At 35.8% G+C, this 16160-nt stretch overlaps 1 pseudogene; it reads left to right on the top strand.

The window, feature by feature from the left end:
- The first annotated feature begins 10554 nt into the window (after positions 1 to 10554).
- LOC101392113 (endophilin-B2-like) lies at positions 10555 to 11782 on the top strand (annotated as a pseudogene).
- The last annotated feature ends 4378 nt before the right edge of the window (positions 11783 to 16160 follow it).

Genomic DNA, 16160 nt, shown 5'->3' with positions numbered 1-16160 from the left:
TATGAAAATCTCTATGGGAATTTGATGGGTGCATTAATGTAGGATATGTCTATGCCCATTAGAAGAACTCCCTTCCAGGTTCAGAAGGTAATTGGAATTGACAAGCAGATATTCTCATGTGCTTGCTAAAGGTGGCCACCTGGCTCCATGAAATGAGTGGATGTGAGTATACTGCAACAATGCAGAGATAGGCTGAATCTAGACATATTTTTATTGCACCCTCTGAGGCACAAAATACCAACTGTTCTGTTTGTCAACAAAAGAGAAAAAGACTGCAGATGGTCATGTGGCAGATTTCCTGGGGTGGAAGGTCCTGAACATAGCTGGCAAGTGAGAATGAAGCCAGTAGCCCTTGTGGGGTATAAATGAGTCTTGACAGGAATAAATACAGACTCTGCAGTGGACTTTGCATACCCAGTAGTAGATACAAATGCTCAAAATATTATTGAAGTATTGGAACAGAAAGTATTACTCCAATTTGGATAGCTGACTGTCATTTCTTCAAACAAAGGAACACACTTTACAGCCCATAATGTCCAACAATGGCCAGAAAGATATCCTCCTCAGAGTACTAGTTTAATAGGGAAGGGGAATTGTCAATTAAAATATTGGTTGTCTAAAGTAAGGGGGATATAAAAAGGAAGGGCTGGTTTACACACTTTTATGAGTGTGTGCTCACACTCAATGTGAGTGAGGCTAAAGGAGTGTCCTCACTAGATAGAGTCCTCTGTTGTTCTGGTGGATCTAGGGAAGAGGGGATGGAAGATACTGGTATGATTATGCAGTTCTTGCCAAGGGGAGAGGACACTGGTATATGACTATATTTTTTCTTTCTTCCTCACATCACCTCAACTTTTGTCTCCTACCTGATGCAGTGGTCATAGGACCAGTGAAGCAACTACAAGTACTAGAATCAGGGATAATCCCTAAGCAAGAAACTGTAACTATATTTAATAATCTTTTGTCAGAATTCCTAATGGCTTGATGGGGCTGGTTGTCCTTTCACCTCATCTGGCAAAATTGGGGTTAACAGTGAATATAGCTATATTGCTTCATATTAAAAATAACCCATTAGTTCTGCACATAGTAACCTTACCCTATATAAATGGGAGTAGACTGAGGGGGGAGGTACTTGCTGGACTAGTATTATTACCTACAATCTAGACCAGCATAGTGGCCAAACTTCATGTTTCTTCCAAAAGTGGGAAAGTTTGGGTAAGAGACGGGAAAACAGTAGCTGAGAATAAAGGAATGTATAAATGAGTTATGTGAAAAGAAAACTCAATATTACATTAACATCTCAAAAAAGGCTCAGAGCAAGAGATGATACTGTCTCTTATTTCATTTTTACCAGATGCCTAAAAGAGTGAACCCATATATTGCTGAGACCCCTCTTGCTTTTGGAATCTGGCAAGATTGATTGGAAACCTGCAAACCTGGGTGGCCTCATCCTGGGAGATATTTTCATATGAAATAATGGTGGACTGGATAAGTAATAATGACTGAATGGGATTCTAGTAATGTGCCAGTATCTTTGGACTTTTATGATCAATTTGTTGAAAGGCTTTCATGGCCAGAAACCAGGGGGTGGACTGGGACATAAGAAATATATATTTGGTCTCTATCCTTGGTTCCTGATACAGAGCTCCTAAAACTCTTGTAATTTTCTGAGTAATGGGGTGATAGGAGCTTCTTACACAGAGCTTCTAAGATTTTTGGAATCTTCCAAGTGATGAGAGTGTATTTTTGTATGCTAATAAAATGACTAGTGGCTGAGGCACCTAGATAGCTTCAGAATAGGGGCTGGTCAGCAGAAAGACCAAAGTATGATTAAAAAGTTGGAACTTCAGCTCCACCCCTCAACCTCCAGGGAGGAGAGAGGGACTGAAGATAGTGTTAAAAATTGATCATGTCTACATGATGAATCCTCCATAAAAATCCATAAACTACGGGGTTTGAAGAGCTTCTGGGTTCGTGAACACATCTATGTGCTGGGAAGATGGTGCACCTCAACTCCATGAGGACAGAACCTCCTGCACTCAGCACCATTCTGGACCTCACCTCTGTAATTCTTAATTTGACTATTCATCTGTATCCTCTATTATGTTTTTTATAATAAACTGGTAAACATAATTAGCACACATTTGGTCCTGTCTAAAATGTCCATCAGACACTGGGCCCACATCAAAAGGTCCTTAATATTTGGTCTTATCCAAACATGTTCACCAGACATTTGATCCATCAGACATTTGATCTATCAGATGTTTGGTCTGTCAGACATTTGCTCCACTCCAAAATGTCCATGAGCAGCATATTTGGTCCTGTCCAAAATGTCCATGAGCATATTTGGTTCATGCCAAATGGTCATGAGGACCTAATGTCTTGGTCCTTGGTCCTTGGTGAGGATCTACTGTCTCCATGGACCTTTTGGACAGGACTCAATATGACCAGATATCAAAGACCTTTTGGCAGGGACCCAATGTCTCCATAGATGTTTTGCACAGATACAAATGTCCTGCAAGGGGTAAACATAAGTGTTTTCCTAAGTTCTGTGAATTGTTATAGCAAGTAATCAAATCTGAGGAGGGGGTTGTGGGAACCTTTGATTTATAGCCAGTTGGTCAGAAGTATAGGTGATAACATGGGACTTGTGTCTGGCCTCTGAAGTGGGGGCAGTCTTACGGGACTGAGCCTTTAATCTGTGAGGATTGCACTAACTCCAGGTAGTTAGTATCATAATTGAATTGTAGGACACCCAGTTGGTGTTTGGAGAGTTGAAGAATTGGTTGGTGTGCAAAAAACCCCCACATGTTTGGGGTTAGAAGTGTTGTGAGTGAAAAAATAGTGTTCTTTTACATCATTAAAAATGTCATGTTTATATAAAACAAGAAAGCCATGTATATATAACAAAGCAAAGAATTAAAACAAAAATGAAAATATCCCCATAATTGGAGTAAATATTTCTTCTGATGTAAATGTATGTTCCAGACATGTCTCTCTTAGGTCTGATTTAGTTTTGTATTAGTTTCTGTTCTATATCTGCAAAAAAACATATAACTTCTCTGTACCTCTCTTTCTTCATCTGTCACATTTATGCTCTAACTCTTTGGCAGAATAAATGTAGATAAATGTATATGTTTTAATGATTAGACAAGATTTTCAGTTGCCTATAAATGGGTGCCTTTGAAATTCAAGAGTCTTGTTCCTTAAGTATATTACACATTTCTTACATAATTTTATTTATTCAAATACTTTGCTCTATTTTTTAAGCAGAAATCTTAATCCAGTTTTATTTCCTATCACCATGAATTCCAGACAAGTGAATGCCCAACAATTACTTTTTTGTTTTTCAGAGAAACACACACTCAGAAGTTGCAAATAAAGTACCAAACTTGAGTTTTGAGTCAAGTGGTTTCACTTTACATTTCCGCAACTTACTAGTTGCAAAAACTTGGACTAGGAACTTTGCCTTTTAATGACTCAAAATGCATATCTATATAATGGGAATAAAGCTGTATTTAGCAGGGTTAAATGAAACAATGAGGCAAAATTTCTTAATACTATGTCTGGAACACAGTAATTACTCAACACAAATTTTGTTATTGTGCTATGGCTCATGTTGGCTAAAAGCTCTAGCAGCATGACACTGATTACCTAAAATCTGAAGAGTTCATTCAAGATAATTTTGTTTTGTTTCTTTTTTTTGCAGAGAGAGATTCACCTTACATTAACATCTGTGCCAATCTTCCTCCTTTTTTCTCCCCCTCGGACCCCAAAGCCCCAGTAGATAGTTGTGTATAGTTGTAAGTTCTCAAAATAATTGAGTCTTGATTTCACTTCTAAGTGTTTAGCCAGGGGAAAATAGCATTAAAATAGCACAGCTGGCACAGTACCAAATTCAAGTTAGATATTAATAAAAAAGGAGGCTCTGCCATCATTAACACATGGCTTCCAAGGCTGTCCTGGAGGTCAAGATCTCACTGGTAGAAGGGGGAAGAGAAAGTTAAGGATGACTTGGGAGATTTTTATGAGGTATGCCTAGAAATTATATTCATCACTTCTGGCTACATTCTATTGGCCTGAATTCAATCTCAGTCAATAGTAGTACTCTTACCTAACTTCAAAAGAGTCTGGGAAATCTAATCTGTCTGCCTATGAAAGAGGAAAAGAAAACAATTGTAGTGAGCAGGTAGGAAATCTCTGCCACATTGAATAAACTAATGAAATCACAAAATTCCAAAAGTACACCATCTTTACAGAGGGTTTTGTTGGAAAGTTGGAGACCTTTTGAGCTGTAAATTTATGCATAATTTGATTTGATGAGAAAACACAGATATTCCATCATAAAAGGATATCTCTATTCCTTTATCTTTGAAATTCCTGATTTGTTTGCTTATCTGAGACAGGGTGTTATTTATTGCGGAGGTTAAATATATGTCTTTCTTTGCTCTGAGGAAGTTATGTCATATGCATTCCTTCACAGTAAATCCATTTTTATACATGCTTTGCAGAAAGAGATAAAGGATATATTTTCTTCCTATAATAATTTCCTCTGCAAACACCAGACAATAATCCTCAATTTTCCTGCATATATCCATTATTAATGAAATCTCCTTGCTAAGTAATGTCTGTTATTGAAAGAATAAGCTGGTGAAAAAATTCTTCCTTTCACGGTAGCTCTTGTATAACCAGCAGATTCACAATAATCAAGTCTCAAGTGAAATAGCACTGGGCAAACAGACAGAATTATGACAGCCATATAGATTAATTACTCAAAACATATTATCAATGCCTGGTTCACTTGAGGCAAAATCAAAGTGTATAACTATGCTATTTTATTATGAAATAAAGTATTTTTTTGAAAATTCTAAATTGTATATCATGTAGTTTATATGAGAGTAGTTAGAAATATTTCCACTACACACACACGCACACACACACACACAACCCTTCATACTTATATATGTATATATTCATGTGGTTGATTCAATACCATTTATTTTCTGTAATACTATTTGTTGAGTATAATATTTACTTATATATATCCAGTACATGGTAATTTGTTTAGAACTAGATGGGTATATTTTTTAATTTATTTTGAATTTGTAAGGAATCTTTTACAACATGCTTTATATGGTTATCTTCACACGTTTATAAACACCTAGTTATGCAGTCATTGATATGTTGCCACAATTAACTCTTATCTCCTCTATAGATACTTTCTATAAATGCATATATTTTACTAGAGTATTAGAAAAAAGAAAAATGCATTAATTGATAGCTCTTTTCACGTGTAGTTTTTTTCAACTATAAGACTGTGTTTCTCTCTTCCCAGCTTATTAATTGTGGGATGTTAGAAAGAATGGCTAGACTTAATTAGAATAAGCTTTCAAATTTTAATGTGTAGTATTCTTCTGTGAATCCTTCCCTGTCTATTATAGCCCTCATTGATATCCCTAGTCTCAGAATCCCTACATATATGTTAGCCTGTGGTATAGAGTGATTATTTATTTTTCTACTCTGTATAATTTTTGACTATTATTGGCTTTGTGTTTTCTCCCTGACTGAATTGGGAGGTCTTTGAGGGTAGGTATAATGTTTTTTCCTCTTGAATCTCCCAAAGTATCTAGCACAGTGTTCTATACAAAAGGTGTGTTGATTTAAGTGCTGGTGAGCATGTGGAGAAGAGAGAACCCTTTTATACTGTTGGTGGGAATGCTAACTGGTGCAGCTACTATGGAAAATATTATGGAGGCTCCTCAAAAAAATTAAAAAGAGGACTATGTTATGATCCAGCAATTCCAGTTCTGGGTATATATTCAAAGGAAATGAAATCACTCTCTCAAAGAGATATCTGTACCTTTATGTTCATTGCAGAATTATTTACAATAGCCAAGACATGGAAACAACTTAAGCGTCCATCAACAGATGAATGGATAAAGAAAATGTGATTTTATATATATATATATATGTATATATATGATGAAGTATTATTCAGCCATAAAAATAAGGAAATCCTGACATTTGTGACAACATAGATGAACCTTTTGATGCCATTATGCTAAATGAAATGTCAGAGAAAGACAAATACTGTATAATCCCACTTATATGCGGAATATAAAAAAAAAAAAAAAACTGATAGAAACAGAGAATAGATTGGTGGCTACCAGGGGTGGGGGAAATGGGTAGAGGTGGTGAAAGTGTTCAAACTTCTAATTATAAGATGAATAAGTTCTGGGTATGTAATGTACAGCATGGTGACTATAGTTAACAATACTGTATTATATATTTCAAAGTTGCTAAAAGAGTAGATTTTAAAAGTTCTCACCAAAAAAAAATGTAACTATGTAAGCTGATCGATTTGTTAGCTAACCTTATTGTGGTAATCATTTTGCAATATATACATATATGAAATCACTACATTGTGCATCTTAAATTTACACAACGTTATATGTTAATTATATTTTAATAAAGCTTAAAAAATTTAAAAACATTTGCTGATTCACTTATACATACTGGAAGAAGAGAAACTTGTTGTGAAGAATTAGTGATAATTCTTATTTAAATTTGGAATTCACATAGTTGCTTAAAATGAAAGACAAAGTGTTCTGTCATGTAAAGGCAGAACCAAGGCCATCAGGACATCAGCTATGCCTTCAGAAAAAATAAAATAAATAAACTGGAGAGAAGAAGGTGAGTATCTTGGGTATATAATACCAGGCAAAATGGCTCTGTTTTTCACATAAAAATGATAGTTATGATAGGAAGTGTTTAGACAGAAAAGTTTAATATTTTAATGCTGGGTCAAGCCAATTGTGCTTATCTTAATCTCTCTTCTTCATATTATCACTTTTTGTGTCTCTTGCCTCCAAATTACTTTTTTTGCTTTTAAATGTGCTTTCATTTAGTCCACACCATACTACTAATAAAAACCCTTGATTGTTTTTCAATTTTCAAGGCTATAGCTTTCTAAGCTCTATACCATTTATTACCATATTACACATTGAACCTCAGGTCTAGCCATTACTATATCTCTGTGAAGAGTGGGGCATTATACATAAATGGAGTAGTCAGCTAGTCTACTTGAGGTTAAAGTGAGTTAATACATATAAAAAACCTTGCATGTAGCTATTAATATATCATTATTGATTTATGTCTATTGATCTAACCACTCTTGAAAAAGGAGAGAGAACACTCCAAACTACAATTGTGGATCTATCAATTTACCCTTTCAGTTTTGTTAATGATTTGCTTTGTATAGTTTGAGGTATGTCATTTGGTTTAGATATTGTATAGTATAGAAATACTATATACTCCTGGTAAATTGGAACTTTCAACTGTATTCAATGACCTTCTTTATCTCTAGTAATGCCTTTTGATTAAAATTCTACTTTGTTTGCTGTTACTGTAGATATACAACATAGATATATAAGACTTATTTTTTTAGTAGTTGTCTGGTATTTTTTTACAAAGTTTTGCTTTTACTTTTGTTCATTTCCTTTTTGTTTTAGCTGTGTATCTTGTAAAGAACATACAGTTGGGTTTTTGCTAACCCAGTTGGCTAATCTTCACTAGTTCGTTTTGCTTATATACATTTTACAGATACTTTTTTAAAATTTTGAAATAGTTTAAGACTTACAAGAAATTGTAAAAATATTACAGACTTCTCGTTTCATATAAAGATCTTGGAAAGTGTCACACCCATTCTTATAGCAAGAAATAGGTGGGTAAACTAAAAATCAATGACTATTTTTGGACTTATCAAAGAAATGAGGTTGCCTAAATTATGAAGAGACAGGTTCATCCAGAGACATAAAACAACTGAGATATGCTTACCTGGAGGAGAAACTGCTGGACCCTATAAACTGTAGGAACATTTTAATAACAATTTTGATGAATTTCTGGAGGGTGAGTGGGGACTAGCATGAGACTGAGAAACTGCTTGGAACCACAGTCTTAGAGGAGACCCCACTTTTGTGGACTTTCTACCAGATTCTAATAGAGAAGATCTGAATATGATCAATTCATGGACCTAGTAGTGGAAGGGGAAGAGTAGTCATTGTGAAACCATCTAAGTTCCTTCTCTATAGCAAGGTTTTACTTTTCCTGGAAAATGACTTCACCACAAGATGGTGCTGAAGCATTATTCCAGTTGGGAGAGAAGATTTGCATTCCATCCCAGGTCTTTCTGATTTTCTGTTTTATCTGAGAAAAAAATATAGTTATCAGGGCACAAGACTTCAAGGAAATAGGTTGGGAATGCAGAAGCCATGGTAGGTAGAAAGGTGAATGGAAAAAAGCTTTACCTCTGGAGGAGAGAAAGAAATACTTGTGAAGGCTACAGCCTGAAGGCATAGGCCCATTAATAGATTGAGAATCAGAAGATTATAGAATAATTCCTCTTCCCTATACACTAGAACCATGCACAGGACTCTTGTTTGATAACCGTAGATTACAATTGAAAGAGCTACAAGACACAGACTCTTTCTGAGAAGCAGAGCAAAGGGACACCCCAAACCAAAGACAGACAAAAATAAGGACACTAGATAAATTTGAGGCCTCATGCATATAGCTACAATAAATATTGATCACAGTCTAACTCTTAGTTAGATTAACATAAATGCTCACACTAAAGGTCCATTTACATCAGTTACAATTACTCAATAAAACATGCCCTATTTTCAACAAAAAATTACAAGATATACTAAAAAGGCAAGAAGAACCACAGACTAAAGAGACAAAGCAAGCATCAGAACCAGACACAGATATGACACAGATGTTGGAATTATCAAACAGAGAACTTAAAATAACTATAACTAATATGTTCTTGATTCTAAAGGAAAAAAAAGACAATATGCAAGAACAGATGGGTAGTGTAAGCAGAGAGATGGTAACTCTAGGAAAAAGTCAAAAGTAAGTGCTAGAAATAGAAAAGCACTATAACCAAAATTAAAAATGCCTTTTGATAGGATCAACAATAGACCCAACACAACTACAGAAAGAATTAGTGAGCTTATGATGGGTCAATAGAAACTTCACAAACTGAAGTGCAAAAAAATAATAATGACAAAAATAGAACAGAATATCCAAAGACTGTGGGACAATTTCAAAAGGTGTAATGTACACATAATTGGAATAAAATGAGAAGAGAGACAGAAAAGAGCAGAATAAATATTTGAAGTAATAAAGCCAAGAATTTTTTAAAATTAATGATAGACAACAATTCACAGATCCAGGAATCTCAGAGAGCCTCAAGCAAGATAAATGATAAAAACAATAAAGATAAAATCAAAAAATATACCTAGGTATATCATATCCATACTGAAGACAAGTAAAGACAAAGAAAATCTTGAGGGAAGCCAAGGTCATGGAAGAAAGTACTTTACTGACAGAAGTGCAAGGATTAAAGTTACAGCAGACTAGTGATTAGAAACCATGTATATAGGAAGAAATTGGGGTAAAATCTTTGAATCTTTAAAAGAATTCTACAGAATGAGTAGAATTCTATATCCAGTGAAATTACCCTTCAAAAGTGAAAACAAAATACTTTCTTAGAAAATTATTTAAAATGAGGGAATTAATTGTGAGCAGACTTTCTCTGTAAGAAATATTAACAGAAGTTCTGCACACAGGAAAAAAAAACAGATATAGGTCAAAAGCTAGGATCTACACAAAAAAGAGAAGAATACTGTAGAGGAAAGTAAGGCAAGTTAAAATCTATTATTTTTCTTATTCTTAATTGATCTAAAAAATAACTGTGTATTTAAAAAAATAATCATAACATAATATTTTGTGATTAGAGCTTATGAATAAATTAAATGGAACAGCAATGCCACAAAGGACAGGAGGGAGAAATTAGAAATATTCTTTTATAATGCAATGTAAGGTTATTTGAAAGTGGACATAGATATCTTAAAATTTGTATTATAAACTCTAAGGTAACCAATAAAAAATATTTAAAATAAATATGAACGATATGTCAAATTTGAATGACATGCCATATACCAGAGGCAGGATAGAGTAGAATAAAATAAATGTTCAATTAAAACCAGAGTAGGCAGAAAAAGTAGAAAAAGAAACTAAAAGTAAATGCAACAAATAGAGAACATTTACAAGGATGGTAGGTTTTAATCTAATCCCACTTTAAATGGGAGTGGTCTAAACATTACCAGTTAAAAGACAGATTGTTAGAGTGGATAAAATAAAAAAAAAAAAACCACTCAACTTTTTGTTATCTACCAGAGACTCATTTTAAATATACAGAATTAGGTTTAAAGTAACGATATGAAGAAAGATATTCCATGCTAATACTAATTTAGAAAAAAAAAGTAACAAAACTGGAATAGCTGTATTTATTTTAGAAAAAGCAGACTTCACATAAAGGAAAATTATTAAGGAAAAGGAAAATATTATATATTGATGAAGGAATCATTTACCCAAGAAGACATAAAAATTCTAAACATGTATGTATCTATTAAAGAAGTATCAAAATACATGAAGCAAAAACTTATCAAAGTGAAAGAAGAAATATACAAATCTACTTTTAAAGTCGGCATGGACTTCAACAGGGAGAAACTGGCATCAGACGCGGGCATCTTCCTCACCCAGGCCATGCTTTTCACAGAGGAGAAATTCAGCCAGGCTGAGAAGACCAAGTTTGATGCCCACTTTGAAAACTTTCTAGCTCCGGAGGACAGCACCAAGAACAGGATGGAGAAAATCTTGAGGCAGTCAGAGGTGCTGCTTCAGAGTGCTGCTGCAGCCCAACCCCAGTGCCTGGAGTCGAGGAGTTCCCATATGAGAAACTAGGGAGGAAGGTGCCTTTGTGGGTCTGCTCTGTGTGTGCCAATGGGGAACTGCTGGCTCAGTACATGGCCAGTGAGCTGGGGCCCACTGATCCCTATGATCAAGGTGGCAGAAGCTGAAAAGCGCCTGGAAGCTGCAGAGGATTTTATCCACATAGCCTCCATCAACTTCCTCACTGTCCTGGTACAATTTCCCAGAAGGGTGCTGGAAGATGATTTCCAAGGAGAGGTGGCTCCTCCAAAACCTGTGTCTGGACTTGAATGCCTGCAAAGTGCTGCTGAAGAAGGCCAAGGCAGCAGAAGCCAAAGCCACAGTGGTGCTTGAATTTCAGGAGACTAGACCTTGTAATTAAATTCTCTCCAGCAGCACTTCTGCACTTTGGAATGATGAGGTGGACAAGACTGAGCAGGAGCTCCAAATGGCCCCGAAAGAGTTTGACCAGCAGGCAGAAGTGACAAGTCTCTTGCTGGAGGGAATCAGCAGCATGCACATGAAGCATCTTCACTGACTCTATGAGTTCCTAGCGTCTCAGACAACTTACTATGTGCAGTGCTACTGCTACATGCTGGACTTACAGAAACAGCTGGACAGATTTCTAGGCACCTTCATGGGCACAACAGAACCCACCTCCTTGCCCCTAAGCAGCACCTCACCACCACCACCACCACCACCACAGCCCCTATGCCTGTGGTGCCCTCTGTGGTTGGCCTGGCCTCTTTGGTGGAGGCCGCCCTCTGCCTAAGAAGGTGGCTCTGTCTCAGCAGAACCTAGAAGGCCTGGCCCTACCAGCCAGCAGAACCCAAAAGACCATGTACTCTATGATTACAAGGCAGTGGACAGCAGTGAGCTGACCCTGCTTGCTGATAAGCTTGACACCATCTACAGAATGCTTGGCATGGACCCTGACTGGCTCATTGACAAAAGAGGCAACAAGAAGGGCAAGGTCCCTGTCACCTACTTGGAACTACTCAGTTAAGCAGGCTCCCTCGAGGCCCCTGCCCATTCCGGCCTGGGCAGGAGAGAATGGGTGCAACCCTGCCACTTATCTTTTCTGTTGGTGACCCAGCTGCTCAGGGTGGGGAGACGAGTCCCATTCTGTCCTTGCCTTCAGTCATGCAGCAATGAGAGGACCCCAGAGGCTGAATGATCCTGTCCCTACCCCCAGCCCTGATTCTAATTTGTGGTTCTGGAGCCCCCAACCCTAACTGCATCCCCTTAACACCTCAGGCCATCTGGCTCCTGCTAAGAAGGGAGGGGTCTGGCTGCAGCAGCTGCATTCAGCACCTAGGCTTATATGTAGGTCAGCCACAGACAGCCTGAGGGAGCCCTGGGGTGCACTCTTGGCAAGAAGAGAGCACCTGCCTTTTAGTTGCCAAAAGCAGCAAAGGGGAAAAGGCAGGAAGGTCTCTGACAGCTTCTAGGGACTGGATGCTGTCCCCTTTAGATGAACTGGAGTGGAGAGGGAGTCTGGCCTGAGAGGCAGATTTGGGCCACTGAACAGTGCCTCCCAGTGCTACCCTTCCCCTCCTACCCCCTTAAAGCCCAAGCCAAGTATGGTGGTTATAGCCTGCACCTCTCCATACTCACTTTTTAACTTATCTTTTTACTCTGTCTGTCTGCTTGCTCTCTAGTGGTGACAACTAATAAACTATACTTCATGTGCAAAAAATTAAAAAAATTAAAAAAACATGTATAACAAGACCAGAGCTAACATAATACTCATTTGTGAAAAGCTGAAAGATTTTCCTTGAGGGTCAGGAACAAGACAAGGATGCCCACTCTCACCACTTTTATTCAAATAATATTGAAAGTCCTAGCCAGAGCAATTAGACAAGAAAAAAAAAGGAGGGGATCTAAATTGGAAAGGAAGAAGTAAAACTATCGCTATTTGCAGATGACATGATATTATATATAGAAAACCCTAAAGACTCCACCAAAAAATTGTTAGAACGAAATAAAAAATTCAGTAAAGTTTCAGGATACAAAATAAATATACAAAAATCAGTTGTGTTTTGGTACATTAATAATGAACTATCAGAAAGAAAAATTAAGAAAACAATTCTATTTAAAATTGCTTCAAAAAGAATAAAATATCTCAGAATAAATTTAACCAAAGAGGTGAGAACCTTTACACTGAAAACTATAAGACACTGAGGAAAGAAACTGAAGATTTCTTCAATAATGGAAAGATATTTCATGCTCATGGATTGGAAAAACTAATATTGTTAAAATGCCCATACTACCCACAGCAATCCATAGATTCAATGCAATCCCTATCAAAATTCCAATGCCAGAAATAGAACAAAAATATTAAAATGTGTTTGGAACCATAAAAGACCCTGAATAGCCAAAGTGATCTTGAGAAAAAAGAACAAACCTGGAGGTATCACGCTTTCTGATTTCAAACTATATTACAAAAGTATAGTAATAAAAATAGTATGGCATTAGCATAAAAACAGACACATGGGTCAATAGAACAGAATAGAGTCCAAAAATAAACCCACACATATGTGGTCAATTAACTTACAACAAAGGAGCAAAGAATATATAATGGGGAAAGGACAGTCTCTTCAAAAAATGGTGTTGGGAAAACTGGACAGCCACATGAATAAGAATGAAACTGGACTACTATCTTACACCATATATAAAATTAACTCAAAATTGGTGAAAGACTTGAACATAAGACTTAAAACCATAGAACTCCTAGAGGGAAACATAGGTGGTAAGCTCTTTGACATTGGTCTTGGTGATGTTTTTTTGGATTTGACACCCAAAGCAAAAAAAAAAAACAAAAGAAAAAATAAACAAATGGTACTATATCAAACTAAAAAGCTTCTGCACAGCAAAGAAAACCATCAACAAAATGAAAAGGCAACCTATGGAATGGGATGAAATATTTGCAAATTGTATATCTGATAAAGGGTTAGTATCTAAAATATATATGGACTCATACAACTCTATGGCAAAAAGAACAAAAAATCTGATTAAAAAATGGGCAGAGGATCTGAACAGATATTTTTCCAAAGAAGACAGTTGGCCAACACGTACATGAAAAGGTGCTCAACATCACTAATCATCAAGGAAATGAAAATCAAAACCACAATGAGATATCACCTCACACCTGTTAGAATGGCTATAATCAAAAAGACAAGAAATAATAAATGTTAGTGAGGATGTGGACAAAAGGGAACGCTTATGCATTGTTGGTGGGAATGTTAATTGCTGTAGCCACTATGGAAAACAGTAAGGAATTTCCTCAAAAAATTGAACTGTTGTATGATCCAGCACTTCTACTCTTGGGTATGTATCCAAAGGAAACAAAAACACTAACTTGAAGTTATCTGTACCCGTGTTTATTGCAGCATTATTTACGATAGGCAAGACGTGGAAGCAATCTACGTGTCCACCAATGGATGAATGGATAAAGAAAATGTGGTATATCTATACAACGGAATATTATTCAGCCAATAAAAAAGGAAATCCTGCCTTTTGCTACAACTGTATACACCTTGAGGGCATTATGCTAACTAAAATATGTCATACAGAGAAAAACAAATATCATATGATCTCACTTATATGGGGAATCTAAAAAACAAACAGCAAAATAAAACAAAAAAAACACCATACTCATAAATACAGAGAACAGATTGGTGGTTTCCAGAGGCGGGGGTGGGGGTTGGCAAAATGAGTGAATGGGGTCAAAAGGTACAAACTTCTGTTATAAAATAAATAAGTTATGGGGCTGTACAGCATGGTGACTATAGTTAATCATACTGTATTGTATATTTGAAAGTTGCTAAGAGAGTAGATCTTAAAACTTCTCATCACAAGGAAAAAAATATGTAACTATGTGGTGATGGATGTTGACTAGACTTCTCATGGTGATCATTTTGCAATATATACACATGTCAAATCATGTTGCACACTTGAAATTAATATAATGTTATATGTTAATTATATCTCAATAAATAAATACATGAAGGAAAACTTATAAAAGTGAAAGAAGAAATATACAAATCCACTTTTACAGTTGGAGACTTCAACATCTCTCTGTACTTGATAGATTGCAGGCATGGATTATACCCACAATGATTATATCCATAAAGATATAAAGGACCTACACAGCACAATCAATTTAACCTAATCAGTATTTTTAAAATATTCCATCTGACAGCAACAGAATAAGCATTCTTCTTGCCATATGATAAACTTTCATCAAGATCAATCACATTCTGGGCTACAGAATACACAAATCAAAATTCACAAAAATTTAAGTCATATAATGTATGTTCTCAGAATACAAAAGAATTAAACTATTAACGAATGATAGAAAGTGAACTTGATAATCCTTAAAGATTTGGAAATTGAACAAGAAAGTTCAAGGTAACACAAGGTCAAAGACGAATGCTCAAAATAAATTAAAAACAATTTTTTTACCACATTAAAATTAAAATAAAGCTCATCAAAATTTGTGTGAAGCAGCTAAAGCAATAATCTAAGGGAGAATTTATAGCATTAAATGCAAATATTAGAAAAGAAAGATCTCAAATAATCTACCTTAGGAAACTAAAGAAAGAATATCAATTTAAGATCAAAGCAATCAGACGAAAAAAATTTTAAAAAGGAGAAGAAATTAATGAAATTGTAAACAAGAAGAGTATAGAGAAAAATCAATAAAACCAAGAACTGGTCTTTTGAAAAGATCAAGAAAATTGATAAATATCTAGCTAGGCTAAATAAGAAAACTGTAGACAACACAAATTACTGATATCAGGAATGAAAGAAAGTCATCACCACTGTTCCCATAGAAATTCAAAGAATAATAAGGGGTACTACAGACAACACTATGCCCCCAAATTTGATAATTCGATGAAATGGAAAAATTCCTTGAAAGAACCAAACCATCAAAACTCACTTGAGGAGAAATAGATTGAATTAGTAGTCTAAAAGTTAAAAATGAAAATGCAAGGCTCAGATGGTTTCATTGGTGAATTCTACCAAACATTCATAAAAAAACTTACTACCAATTCTACACAGTCTCATCTAGAAAGTAGGAGGGATACTTCCTAACTCATTTTATCTGGCCAGCATCGCTGTAATACCAGAATGATATATAGTGGTCGGGGAGGAAACAAATTTCTCTTCTCTTAAGTTTCAGCTCCTGGGGGCCTACGAATTAAACTAACAAAAGACAGATTTACAGAGAAATGGCATATAATTTTTATTAATATTTATATGCATGGGAGTTCATAGAAAAGTGAAACTCAAAAAAGCAGTTAGAGTTGGGAGCTTCTATACCCTTTTAACAAAGAAAAGAGGATTCAGGCTTCAAGGGATGATAGATTGTGGGGAAG

Source organism: Ceratotherium simum, chromosome X (assembly GCF_057802395.1).
Source record: "Ceratotherium simum simum isolate JZ-2026a chromosome X, ASM5780239v1, whole genome shotgun sequence".
NCBI lineage: Eukaryota > Metazoa > Chordata > Mammalia > Perissodactyla > Rhinocerotidae > Ceratotherium > Ceratotherium simum.
Note: the sequence above shows the minus strand (reverse complement) of the source record. Positions and strands in the feature narration are given on the sequence as shown.